Here is a 15033-nt window from a genome sequence, read left to right as displayed (position 1 = left end):
CAGAAGCATTTTTATGAAGAAAAAAAATATTTTTTTTTGTTTTCTTTGGAGTGACAGAGACTGGGGGAAGATCTGACAAAGGTTTCTAAGATTATGAGAGACAAACAGTAGATAGAGTAGGCAGGGAGTATCTTTTCCCAGGGTAGAAATGTCTAATACCAAAGAGCATGCGTTGAAGGTGAGAAGAGGTAGGTTCAAAGGGGATGTGAGTGCTAAGTTTTTTTTACTCAGAGTGTGGTGGATGCCTGAAATGCCCTACTTGGTATGGTGGCAGAGGAGAATACATTAGAGGCTTTTAAGAGACATTGAGATAGACAGATGAATATGAGGAAGATGGACATTGCCATTGTGTAGGTAGGAAGGATGAATTTTTGTTTTTTTTTTGATTTCCTTTTTAGCTGGTTCAGTATAACAGTGTAGGCCAAAGGCTGTAATGTTCTATATGTACTTCAAAGGAGAGAAAATTGGACGCTTTATTCTTAATCTCAGAGCTTCTCAATAAAGCTGTTTTGAAGTACGGCCTCTGGGGTAATATAATATATACAACAGTCAGTTTGGCCGCTTTAAGCTCCCACAATCAACAGTGTGAAAAATGATCAAGTCTATTGTATCCTCTGTGCACAATTAGCGACATGACTTGGCCTGGTAGGAACCTCGGTTCTTTTTAATTCACATCCAAAAGGATAAATAGTGTCTCTTCTGAAGGATTGCATTCCCGATAGCAGAACACACTATCAGTACTATAAGAGAGCATGAACTTAAATAATGTAATCATACCTCTGGCTTGGGACTTGACCATCAACAACTCATTGAGAGAGAAATCTTTGACATCTAAATACATTCTTACAGCACTTATGAGAAACATGATGAACTGAATATCTTGGGCACATCTTCATAGAAAAGTTAACATGTAGGAAGCAAATATCTTAATTGAAATTACTTTTGATAATGATTAGAAGGTAGCAAGTTTCATTCAACACAAAGGTTACCCAACAATGGAAAGATTGATTACATGCAGCTGTATACTTCCCACTAGAATGAAAGGTTTTGTTCTCTAGTGTGAAAGGCACTTGAATCCTTGTTTGACATCGAGCGTTCCAGAGATAGGTAATAGCTATTAATAGAATTTTGATTAAAGTTTATACTCATTGAGAATAAGAAGGCAGAATCAAGACATTATCCCTGAAAACAATGCCATTAGCATCCAGATGGGATATCTTGTAGACCAATTTTATGGGTAGTTTAGTTAGACAGATTCTCTGCAAAGAGTGAACAACAAAACTAAAATAAGACAAGTTCAGAGCTGCTCCAGTGTATATTCTCTTCTGATCCAGGAACTTTATATATTTTATGAAATTCAGCTTTGACCTAGTCTTCTTTTCAATTGAAACCAGTCGCTCCTGTGCTACCCATAATGATGAGAATGAACAAAATTGATTATAGAACATAGAACATAGAATAGTACAGCATAGTACAGGCCCTTCAGCCCACAATGTTGTGCTGACCATCAAACCCTGCCTCCCATATAAGCCCCCACCTTAAATTCCTCCATATACCTGTCTAGTAGTCTCTTAAACTTCACTAGTGTATCTGCTCCACCACTGACTCAGGCAGTGCATTCCACGCACCAACCACTCTCTGAGTAAAAAACCTTCCTCTAATATCCTCCTTGAACTTCCCACCCCTTACCTTAAAGCCATGTCCTCTTGTATTGAGCAGTGGTGCCCTGGGGAAGAGGCGTTGGCTATCCACTCTATCTATTCCTCTTATTATCTTGTACACCTCTATCATGTCTCCTCTCATCCTCCTTCTCTCCAAAGGGTAAAGCCCTAGCTCCTTTAATCTCTGATCATAATGTATACTCTCTAAACCAGGCAGCATTCTGGTAAGTCTCCTCTGTATCCCTTTCAATGCTTCCACATCCTTCCTATGGTGAATTGACCAGAACTGGACACAGTACTCCAAGTGTGGCCTAATCAGAGTTTTATAGAGCTGCATCATTACATTGCAACACTTAAACTCTATCCCTCGACTTATGAAAGTTAACACCCCATAAGCTCTTTTAACTACCCTATCCACCTGTGAGGCAACTTTCAGGGATCTGTGGACATGTAACCCCAGATCCCTCTGCTCCTCCACACTACCAAGTATCCTGCCATTTACTTTGTACTCTGCCTTGGAGTTTGTCCTTCCAAAGTGTACCACCTCACACTTCTCCGGGTTGAACTCCATCTGCCACTTCTCAGCCCACTTCTGCATCCTATCAATGTCTCTTTGCAATCTTTGACAATCCTCTACACTATCTACAACACCACCAACCTTTGTGACGTCTGCAAACTTGCCAACCCACCCTTCTACCCCCACATCCAGGTCGTTTGTGTGGGACACCACTAGTCACAATCCTCCAATCTGAATGTACTCCCTCCACCACGACACTCTGCCTTCTGCAGACAAGCCAATTCTGAATCCACCTGGCCAAACTTCCCTGGATCCCATGCCTTCTAACTTTCTGAATAAGCCTACCATGTGGAACCTTGTCAAATGCCTTACTAAAATCCATATAGATCACATCCACTGCACTACCCTCATCTATATGCCTGGTCACCTCCTCAAAGAACTCTATCAGGCTTGTTAGACCGGATCTGCCCTTCACAAAGTCATGCTGACTGTCCCTGATCAGACCATGATTAGACCATTCATTATACTGTGAAGTTTAGAGGTTAAGTTTGCATTAACTGGGAATACATCTTTAAATGTACAAAGTGATCTGTGCAAATAAAAGTTCTTATTGCTAGTTAATTGTACTTAGTTTTAAATCAAACTAGACCTCGGGATCAAGTTTTGTTTTTCTTCCAGCCATTGGGTGTGAGTGTTCCCTAGGTGTGCTCTGGCTTCTCATTTTCCTAATCTGGTACATTTTTCTGAGATCTTGCTACTTTAAATCTCTGAGCCAGGAAATACAGAAAGATGAGGACCTGATGATACTGAACAGGATTCATTAAGTGATACCGCACAGAATTTATTCCAACAAAAGTCAACATTTTGAAAAGGAAAAAGAAATGCTGTTCTTAAAATTTTCAGGTATTACGCTTCACTGATATCCAGGATTGTTCTGGAGACTTAGCATCTGGCTGTTGCTCTGGAAAATCAAACTACCTCTTTCAGCCTGTTCCTCTCCATCCTCACATTAACCAGCACTGAAATGTATTCATTGTTTTGTCACCAGGATCAATCCTGTTCACTTGGGCGTCAGAGGCAGCAGGAGTTAGAGATCTGGGAGTCTCTCTGACCACCACTTCTGCAATCTCCATTCACTGCGTCATCAAAGGAAAGACCCATGACTTGACTGGATGAACTTGAGGAGAACCAATAGCTGATGCTTTTACAATTACCCCAAAGAAAGCCATAACTTTCTGAAATTCTGCTATGCTATGTTTGGGCGCCATGGTAATGTAGCAATTAGGGCGCGATATTACAGTTCGGGCGTTCCGGAGTTCCGAGTTCAATTCTGGCGCCATTCTGTAAAGGGTCTCTGTATGTCTCCTTGGAATGCATGGGTTTTCTCCAGGTACTCCGGTTTCCTCCCACAAACCAAACATTGTAAATTGTCCCATGATTAGGTTAGGGTTAATCAGGCTTGCTGGGGGTTGCTGGGGCAACATGGTTCGACAAACAGGAAGGACCTACTCTGCACTGTATCGCTAAGAAAATAAATATCCTCTCCGACTTCATATTGTTGATGAGATCCGTCATCTATTCCCTTTACCCCGTTCTCACGGGCAGCTGCTGTAATTATAATTAGAGATACTGAATATGCTTCTCACTCATCAGTGTTCATACCAATCTGGTTTAAAATCATATTGATATCTAAAAAATCTATCTTCAATTCTTAAGTCTCTGCCAGCCACTCATGTTTCCTTTCTGCCACATTAGCATTACCTTCTTTCTTATTTCATCTTATTTTATCAGCAAAATTCTTGAATGCAGCTACTTCCTTTTCCTGTATCATAGTTGCCCCAAAATTCCTTGTTTGCTTCACCCAACTAAGTTAACATTTTCTGCCACTTGCTTTCTTTTCACTTAGCACTTACATCCAGTACAAATCCAGCAACAACTTTTCTTCCTACCACCCATTTTTTTTGTTCTATCCTGTAAGCGATACCACATCGAGTTCGATTCTTCAAAATCTACTTTGCCATATCAGCAACACTGATTATTAAGAGACTGACAGAATAACACATTGGTATTTATTATTATTGTGGGGTACAGAGATGATACAGTGGCGAAATATTGGACAATTAATCAAAAACCTTCAACTACCAATGCAGAGACACGTGCTGAATCACACAATACAGTTGTAGAATTTAGATTCACTTCCTAAATGTGAATTAAAACAAAATGAAATTACAGTCACAATTTTGGTCACAAAACCACCAGGTAACTATAAAATCACATTTGGTTCACTTATGTACTTCCTGTCATCTTCTTGCCATCCTCAAAATGACTTGTCTATCTGTGACTCAAGGCTCACTAGTGCGGTTAATTCTTAAATACCCTTTGAAATGACCTGGCAAGTCACTTAGTTCAAGAGTAATTAGGGATAGGCAATAAATGCCTTCAGTGCTTTGCTAGTGAAGTTCAAGTTCCAGAAAATGAATTTTAAACGTCCCGTAAATATATGTTGACAGTAGATGAGAATTATGGATGAAATACAAAAACGTCCAAAAAAAAATCAAGGGAAATACAAAAGCACAGGTTTCCTTTTGTGAGTCATAAGCACCAAATTCTCCATTATGCGACCAAGTTCAAACAGATTTGTCTGTTCGGAATTTTTTGCGTATTTCAGATTTTTATAATTCCTATTGCTCCTGGTGAAGATGAATCTACAAGAATTACATTCTCACAGAGTCATGGAACGGTACAGCACAGAAACAGCCCTTCAGCCCATCTAGTCTGTGCCAAACCATTAACCTGTCTAGTCCCGTCGAACTGCATCCGCAGCATAGCCCTCCATACCCCTCCCACCATGTACCTATGCAAATTTCTCTTAAAAGTTGAAATTGACCCTGCATCCATCACCTTTCATTGGTAGCTCATTCCACATTCTCTCCACCCTGGGTGAAGTACTCCCTTCATGTTATCTTTAAACATTTCACCTTTCACCCTTAAACAATGACCTTTAGTTGTAGTCTCACCCAACTTCAGTGGAAAAGGCCTGCTTGCATTTAAGCTATCAATGTTCCTCAAAATTTTGTACACTTCTATCAAATCTCCCCTCAATCTTCTATGTTCTAGGGAACAAAGTCCTATGCTATTCAACCTCTCTATCTCAGGTCCTGGAAACATCTTTGGATATTTTCTCTGTACTCTTTCAATATCTACATCTTTTCTATAGGTCTGTGGTCAAAACTGGACACAGTACTCCAAATTAGGTCTCACCAACACCTTATATAATTTCAACATAATATCCCAACCTCTGCACACAGTACATTGATTTATGAAAGCCAATGTGCCAGTAGCTTTTTTTTACAACCCTATCTATATATGACATCACTTTCAAGGAATTATGGATCTGTAATCCCAGATCTCTCTGTTCTACTGTATTCCTTAGTGCACTACCGCTCACCATGTAAGGCCTACTCTGGTGGTCCCACCAAAGTGAAACACCTCAGACCTGAATGCATTCAATTCCATAATTCCATCTGCCGTTTTAAGCCCACTTCTCCAGCTGGTCCAGATCCTGCTGTAAGTTTTGGTAGCCTTCCTCACTGTCCAATACACCCCCAATCTTGGAGTCATTCACGAACGTGCTGATCCAGTTTACCACATTATCATCCAGATCATTGATATAGAAGGCAAACAACAATGGACCCAGCACCAGTCCCTGTGGCATACCTCTAGTCACAGGCCTCCAGTCAGAGAGGCAACCATCTACAATCACTCTGACTTCTTCCATGAAGCCAATGCCTAAGTCGATTTACTACTTTATCTTGAATGCCAAGCAATTGAACTTCATCAATCTCCCATGCAGGACCTTGTCAAAGGCCTTGCAAAGTCCATGTAGACAATTTCCACTGCCTTGCTTTCATCTACTTGCCTGGTAGCTTCCTCAAAAGACGCCATAAGATTGGTAAGATATGGCTTACCACGCACAAAGTCATGTTAGCTACCCCTAATCAGTCCCTGTCTATCCATATACTTAATGATATCCACTCACTTAGAATACTTTCCAATGATTTTCCCTCTAATGTTGTTTCCTTGTTTCAGAAAGTCACTAAGAAAAAGCCAGATAATAGATAATTATAAGGCAGTGATCCTGAGCTCTTACAGCCTTTCTGGAACAACAATAGCTATCCTCCACTCCTCCAGCACTGCACCTGTGGCTAAGGATCTTTTTAATGCCTCTTCTAGGGCCACTGAAATTTCTGAACTTGGCTCTCTTTCCCGACCACCCCTTTTTGCAGTTTTCGAGTCTCAGTCAGTATGTGGAAAGTTAAAATTACTTGCTATTACAAACTTGTGTTTCTTGCACCTCTCTGCAAACTTGCTCCTCTAAATCTCACGGACTGTTGGGCGGTCTATAATATAATGGTCATACCCTTCTTACTTCTCAGTTCTGACATAAAGCATCGCTAGACAAGCATGCCAGCCTGTCCTGATGGAGTACTGGCATGACATTTTTCCTGACTAGTAGTGCCATCCCTCCCACTAAATCAGATCTAATGCAACAGAACCCCAAAACACTGAGCTGCCAGTCCAGCCTGTCCTGCAACTAAGTCTCTCTAATAGCTACAATGTCATAATTATACGTGGTTATCCATGCCCTAAACTTATCCACTGTTCCTACAATACTTGCATTGAAATATACACAGCTCAGAGCATTATTCCCACCATGCCTCGCCTTTCAATTCTGACTTTGTATGCAGCCTTAACAAAATCTTTTTCCACAACCACTCCACTATCTGGTCTGGCGCTATGGTTCTTATCTCTCTATAAGTCTAGATTAACTCCACTCCCACCTCGCCATGCAGTACCACCAAATCATCCCAGTAGGATATTAGGCCCCTTACTGTTCAGGTGCAAACTGTTCCTTCTGTACAAGTCCCACCTTCCCTGAAACAGTGCCCAATGACTTAAAAGCTGAAGCCATCCCTCCTGCACCAACTCCTTAGCCATGTGTAAAACTCTATGGTCTTTTCCTATTTCTGGCCTCAGTAGCTTGTGGCATGGGTAGCAATGCTAAGATCAGAACTCTGGAGATTCTGTCCTTTAACTTCTTGAACTCACTTTGCAGGACCTCTTCATTCCTCTTACCATTGGTTCCGATGTGTACCACGACCTTTGGCTATTCACGCTCCCTCCTTAAGCATGCTGTGGACTTGATTGACATGTTCCTCACCCTAGCACTAGGGAGGCAACAAACTAGCCAGGAATCTCATTCTCGATCACATGATGTTCATGATTAACAGATATTAATGATTCCAATATTTGGAGCATTCTCAGAACAAATTGTAATCCAATTTTCTGAACAAAATCTTTAAGTCATTCTATTAGGATATTGGTTGGAGATGACTTTTTCCAAGGTTCAGGATGATACTCTAGGCAGAGCCAACCTGAACTTCACTATCAGAAAAGGAATCTTTAGAGTAACATATTAAAGATATAAGCCCATAAGATATAGGTGCAGAATTAGGCCATTCAGCCCATCAAAATAGATCTACCATTCCATCATGGCTGATTTATTCTCCCGTTTAACCCCTTTCTCCTGTTTTCTCCCATAACCTTTGACAATCAAGAACCTAACAATGTCCACTTTAAAATACCCAATGATTTGGCCTCCACAGCTGTCTGTGGCAATGAATTCCACCACCTTCTTGCTAAAGAAGTTCCTCCTCATCTCTGTTCTAAAGGGATCTCTCTTCTATTCCAGGCCTGTACCCTCTGGTCATAGACTTTCCCACTTTAGGAAACATTCTCTCCACATCTACCCTATAAAGGTCTTTCAATATTTGATAGGTTTCAAACTGAGTCTCCCTTTATTCTCAGGTGGGTATATTTTCTCTGTCTTTCTCAAGTTACATTGTAAATGCTTCAAAAGTGTTTAGTAGATTGTTAAATTCCTGGGACATCATCTGGTTGCAAAATGCAATTTCACAGTACTGTGCAGAAGTCTCAGACACAGGCAAAAAATACTATAAAGCTTTCAATCTCATGAAATGAAATGAAAAGTTTCTAAATATTAAAAAATCCCGATGAAGAGCAGTAGATAGTAAATAACTGAATCAAATCAATATTTGGTGTGACCTTCTTTTGCCTTTAAAATTGCATCAATTCTCTTAGGTACACAGTTGTCCAGTTTTATAAGAAAATTGGTTGGTGGGTTGCTCCAAGCAGCTTGGAAAACTTGCCACAGCTCTTGTGCAGACCTTGCCTGTGACACTCACTTCTGTCGATCCAGCTGAAACCCGTTTTTACCGGGCATCTCTAGAGATGTGGCTCATTAGCCCTTGCTAACAGCCACAGGACTCAGCGGTGAGTAAACCACCTTTCTCAAACTCAGTACGTCCAGAGTTGGTATGGCTTGGGTCCCACCAAATCCAAGAAGTTGAGATGTCTCCACCACCCGAATCCTGATCTGTGCAAATACTGTGTAAATATTGCCACCATCGGCTAGAAATAACAGATTGTACACTGCATACAATTATAAAGAAGGTATATTTACAAATGTCAGTTTTATCAAACAGTTAGTAGGAAAAAATGTTAAATGGCCCATTACAATTAACTCAGTTCAAATGCGCACTTAAGTTGGAACTCATCTTGAATGTTGTCTTTAACTCATGCGCTGGACCCATGTTCTGCATGAAAGCACACACCACCTTCCGAATGTCACTCGAAATCCTCCTCGAACAAACAGGCTCCCCCATGTACGTATTGGTCGTTCCTCCTTGAAGCCATTCATCTGCACCAAGCACCTTGTGCTACAAGGACAGCATCCTCAGCCATCTTCCCTCTTGTCTTCTCCCAGCTCTCGCCTAAAAAGACCTCAGGTCATAGCAGTGTCCATCACTAGAACCTCTCCACCCAGCGTTCTCTAGAACCTTCTCCCAGTTCCACCATCCTGACTGGCTGACACAACATTTCTAAGTTGAAAAAAATAGCTCCTTATCTTGAGCTCAAACCCAAACATACTAATCGCAGAACAGACTGCTCTTACAGAGCTGGTAAAATGAAATAGCTACAGCATAGCAGTAAAAAAAATTCTTAACCAGGATGTCACACAGATAATCCCAGACAGCCTTGATAACCTCGACAGCCTCTCCAGGCTCCGAGAGGAATCCGGGAGGCAGAGGCAGTGTGCATGAACCTCATGGCGGGCAGGCTGCGGGACAGGACGCAAGCTGAGGTTTGACTCCATTTCACAGGTTACAGTTTCCATTTGTTTGCTGATCAAAGCGATGAAGGAGATTGAAACATTGAGGCAAATGGGGAAGGTGTGCACTGGTTGCCGGCCTTTTGATCGGCTGAAGATCGCAGTGCTGCGCTACTGGAGAGGGGAGCACCTGCTGCTGTGCCCAGAGAATGTTGCCAATGTTTTCTGCATTTTCGATGTGGACCTGAACTATAAACTTTTTTTCAGACTTATAGTCTCTTTTGTATGCTGTACTTCTCATCTGATCTTTCTCAGTTTTTTTTTGCTTTGGGGAGGGGTATTTGGGGATCGATGTGCCTGTTTCATTTCTGTTCATATTCTTGTGCAGGAGGAAGGGACGGGATTTGGGGTTGATGATTGTTCTGCCTTTCTTCTCTTGCTTGGTTTCATGGCTACCCAGAGAAGAAGAATTTCAGAGCTGTATACTTTCATAATAAATGAACCTTTGAACTTATGATGTGGAGCATACCATCTGAAACCGTATAAAAATCAAGTGTGCCTAAGACTTCTGCACAGTACTGTATATTCAATTTTTTTCCTTCTTCCCAACCTATCCCGTAAGTCTAGACAGAACTCGGGATGAAAATACAAAGCTGTGATCAAAGAGGAGGGATTCATATGCTTGCATAAAGATCAATGTTGATGGGATTCTCACTTGTTTTAAACAGCTATGGTAACAAGAGAAAGAGTGGGCAGAGGTTTAAGAAGCAAAGAAGCAGGAGCAATTGATAAACATAAGAGATGAGAAGGCTTGGCCCAAAGCATTGACTTTTAATTCCCTTCCATAGATGCTACCTGGCATGCCTGAGTTCCTCCAGCATTTTGTATGTGTTGTGTAGGCATTTGTTGGACCCACTGATCAACTTCAGTAATGTACATTCTCCACAACTCCATGCAATTTTAAATGCTTTGAACTAAAGAAAAAACTCACCCTTTTCCAAGCATTTCATGAATCGGCTCTAGTTTTCTCCATAATTTCCACCACCCATAATGTTTGTTTGTTATATGCTGTGTCGTATGACTTAAGTGATTGTGGTCTTTCCATGACAATGATTGTTCTTGGTTAAGTTTTCTGCAAATGTGGTTTGCCCTTCCTTTCTTCTGGGCGCAGTGTCTTGACAATTATTAATACTCTTCAGAGATTGTCTGCCTGGTGTAAGAGGTAGCATAAACTGGACTTGTGATCTGCACCATCTGCTCATACGACCATCCACCACCTGCTCCCATGGCTTCACCTAACCCTTATCGGGGGGTGGGGGGTGGGGGGGGTTTCTATAGCTTGCCCAAGGGTGACCTGCAGACAAGTGGAGGGAAGGAGTGCCATACACCTCCTTTGGTAGGGATGTACAGTGTCTCCACCCCGCCACCCACGAGCCTATAACACACCAGCTAGAACGTGCTTCACTGCCTTGAATCATTCCCAAATGTAAATGGCATTTAACTACCAATACTCTGAGCTCTGGCATCCATCTCTCCAACTCATTGTCCATCTTCAGACCTACCTTAAATGAGTAAACATTAGCTCTCTTTCCTAATTACTCTTTATGCATAATGGAAGAATTTGTATTTTGAATGTTTCACAATGTTTTTGCTTTATTGAAGGAAGATGATAAATACAACTTTTTTTCATAGGGTGATTACAATTGACAATATTAAGCACAGGCATGCATTAGCAAAGAATAGTTACATTTTTGATGATATTAGATACTGGTTATTAATAGTGATCTGCTCTGTATAATATGCAAAGGATCAATTTAGCTACAATGGTGCTGTAAGCCTTGCATATATCGTACTGTCAGTTCTTGCCATTTTTCATTATAAACTGATTTGCTGGACATCCACCACTGCTAAGAGACTGGCACTTGGGAGCAGGGTAAGCTGTGCTAGTGATAGCTGCATCAATATTTATTGATCCAACATCTCTGATAGTTGCAAGAGTTAGTTAAGTAAAACTTCTCCAACATGTCTTATTAAAAGAAAATCATGCACATTCAAGAGATATCTGAATCATGCCACATCAGGCAGCAGCTTACTGAACCAACTTCTGTAAGGTTAGAGGTATATGATATTAAGTTGGATGATGTCATCAAAACTTGCTGTAAAAACAGCAGTCATTCCGTCACCACGCTTAATAATCTATGTCTGCATATTTCAACTATCCCTAAACCAGACAAAACACTGGAAGAACTCAGCAGGTCAAGGAGTGTCTATTAACAGTTGAAATTATCGGCTGAGACCCTTCATTAGGACTAAAAGGGAATGGCGTAGAAACCAGAATAAGAAGGTGGGGCGGGGAAGGAGTACGCGCTGATAGGTAATAGGTGAAGTCAGGTGAGGGGGAAGGTAGGTGGGTGGGGTAGGGTAGGTGAAGCGAGAAGCTGGGAGGTGATAGGTGGAAGAGGGCTGAAGAAGAAGGAATCTAGTCAGAGAGGAGAGTAGACCATGGGTGAAACATTTACTGTTTATTCCTCTCCATAAAAGACTGCTACGTTCCTCCAACATTTTGCATGGGTTACTCTGGATTTCCAGCACCTGCAGAATGTTTTGTGTTTATCCCCAGACCATGTCAACAATCACCTCATCCTTTCACTTAGTCTTATTCCATCTGCTTTCTACACTATACATCCTGCCAGGATGGTTCCAATTCGCCGTTATTGCTCCTCCATCCTCCGTGGAAGCTCAGGTATTTTTCATTCAGAGCCCCCTTATCCAAGCTACTGCTTCTACTGTTCCATGAATTCTCTTCAATTCCCTCTGTTATGCTACTGCACCCACAATCTCTGCTATTAACCTCCACAAAGCATTATTGTAGCAACTGTGTCTTGAGAGCATACCGATGATGTGGCATGAAAAACGCTGCTTACACCATCAGATGCCAGTGATATCAAGTGGTTAAGAGTCTCACAGTTTTAATGAGAATGGCAGAAGAAATGGCTTTTGCAATTTATCATGTTTAATATTCCTGATTAAAATGTGTAAAGGAAGCTGGTAAAACTGCAGAAAGAGCAAATGCCAGTTTGACATCTGGAATTCCAATCACATAGATGAATAAAGCTCATAGTGGCATTGAACTGAAGACAGTATATGATAATATAGACTTTCAAGCATTTAAATATTTATATGTTGGGAATCTGTTTATATTTTTTAAATTAAAATACCACTTATTTCTTGGATGATGCAAGTAAGAATATTATTAAGGACACACTTGAGAGAAAATGAGTTCCAAAAATTTAATAGGTTTTCAAGTATAATTCATCAGTGCCACTCCCTATGAGGCAAGTGTTAATTAGGATCTGAAAAGGGACTTAAATCAATCAAACATGCACCATGCGGCAGAAGGCATGTTATTTGCAGCAAGGCAGCATGTGGCAACAATGCATGCCATCTCATCTGGGCTGTGCAAAAAAGAAAGGAAAACAAATTAAACAATGCAAGCTAGATACACAATAACATACAGAATTTGTATTTCTGAAGCAAATGTCACATCATTAGGATATTCCAAGGCTTGCCAAAATTAACCATTTTACTTGGTAATTAGAAGTCAATTGTGCTCAGCACCAGGTCCCCACAACTAACTATAATTCAAGCATCAAGATTCAAAATAATTTGTCTACATAAAAAGTTACTGTTATTGCATCATTTGCATTTACAACCGACACACCCGAGGGTGGGATGGGACAGCCCACAAGTGCTGCTACACCTTCTAGCACTAACATAGTATGCCCACAGTGCTATGATATGGTTTAATTGTTTTGATGGCAGTTGACTTCTTGATGAAGACAGTAAGAGAATATTAATAAGCTTATACTAAGAGCAACCTTTCAGAGACGATGGGAAATTGGGAAACTTCCGCAGGATTAGGCATTGGGCTTTTTAATTTTTGTTGCCGGTCATTTGGCCTGCGGCTGATTCTCCACTTTAGTTGACCTTATTTTGCCTGATTCTTCTATTCTTTGATTCTCTTAGAACCCAGAGCTTCATAAATCTGATAGTATGCTCCAAACAATGTCACAATCAATTCCATGCTGAACTATTCAAGTTCTTCAACAGAGCAGCTACTAACAAGGCCAGAGAAAAAAAATGCCATTCAATCCCCTAGGTCCGGTTCTCAGGTAAAGTTCAAAGTAAGTTTATTATCGAAGTATTTTATGTTACCCTATACCACCCTGAGATTTATTTTCTTGCAGCCATTCACGATCGAACAAAGAAATACTACAATTAAGAAACATATAATAATAGTCATAGTACATGAATAATATTCAGAACATGGGTTGTAGAGTCCTTGAAAGTGAGTTCAACTGATTTACTTTCACATCCTTCCTACTCACATGTCCCCCATTTTTCCCGCCGTTACTTTCATGAGTGGTTGGGTGAGATGACCCATCTCTATCACAGTTACTTCAACTATATCTGTGGTCATCACAAGAGACTGGTCAGCCTGGATTCTCATAGAGCTCTCGTTTGACCCCTGCACAAGTAACTCAAAGAGAACTGAGTCTCTATCTTTCAAGATGCATTGTTTGGGTACACCCACCAGTAATATTCCCTCTCACCCCAATGTAGCAGGGTCAGGCTTCCACCTGCCATTGTCAAGCTACAGGAACAACCAATGACCACTAGAGATTGGAGAACCACGCTTCTCAGAGACACAATAGAGTACTATAGAACAACAGTTTGCATAGATCAAAACTTACTGCTCAAGCCAACTTAGAATTTTTCCACAAGAATGCAACCTTTGTAATTATTTTGTAAGGGTTGTTGGCATTACACAATGAAAAATGAGTTGTCGGCTCTGTGCACAAAAGCAACAAGCTTCAAGTCAATTTTTTTGCATTGACTGAAAAATGATTGGAAAAACTCAGAGAGAGACCAAAGTAAACTACTTAATGTTAATATCTTGGCAGTAAAGATGTTTCTAAATAATAAAGTAACCCTGAGTGCATCGTTTAAATATTTCTCGATAAAAATATCTGCCACCCATGTTTCCTCAACAAATCCTTCAATGATCTGACTTTTTCTTTTACGTTGCAGCTGGATCCCTTCTATGAGATATGACCTTTGTATATAAGTGTGATGAATGGAATTGAGTTTTAATTTACCTCCACCACAAGAGCCCTATGCTGATGCTAATCTCACCCAATACAAAAGGTCAGGCAAGTTGTACATCCACCCCTGTAGAGGGGTGCAACGTGAGGAGACCCCAATCAAAGTACCACAGAGGCCTCAACCCTCTAGTATTCCTACAGCTTTTGAAACTAGGCAAGGCTACAGTAGAGCTTTATTTTCCTACCAAACACAGTGGCAAATTAATTTTTTAAATGTCTCTAAAAACTAGACTAGCTGTAAACAAGACAAAAAAAACTTCTAAAAACATTAAAAATGTAAAAGTATTAAGATAAAAACACTGAAAACATTAAGATACATTGACATGAATAAAAAACGAATGCTTCTTTTCTCTTTTAATCTCCAGGTTAGGGTACCCCATTTAATGAAAGTAGATTTTGATCCAATTTCCAAACTGGCTGGTAACACATAGTGGAATGCTATAGTCCAGCGAGAGAACAGAGTGAGAGCTGTACTGGCAAGTGTTAGTTGATTCGTCC

Source organism: Mobula hypostoma, chromosome 7 (genome assembly GCF_963921235.1).
Source record: "Mobula hypostoma chromosome 7, sMobHyp1.1, whole genome shotgun sequence".
Taxonomy (NCBI): domain Eukaryota; kingdom Metazoa; phylum Chordata; class Chondrichthyes; order Myliobatiformes; family Myliobatidae; genus Mobula; species Mobula hypostoma.
The sequence above is the reverse complement of the archived record's forward strand: the minus strand, read 5'-3'. Positions refer to the sequence as shown.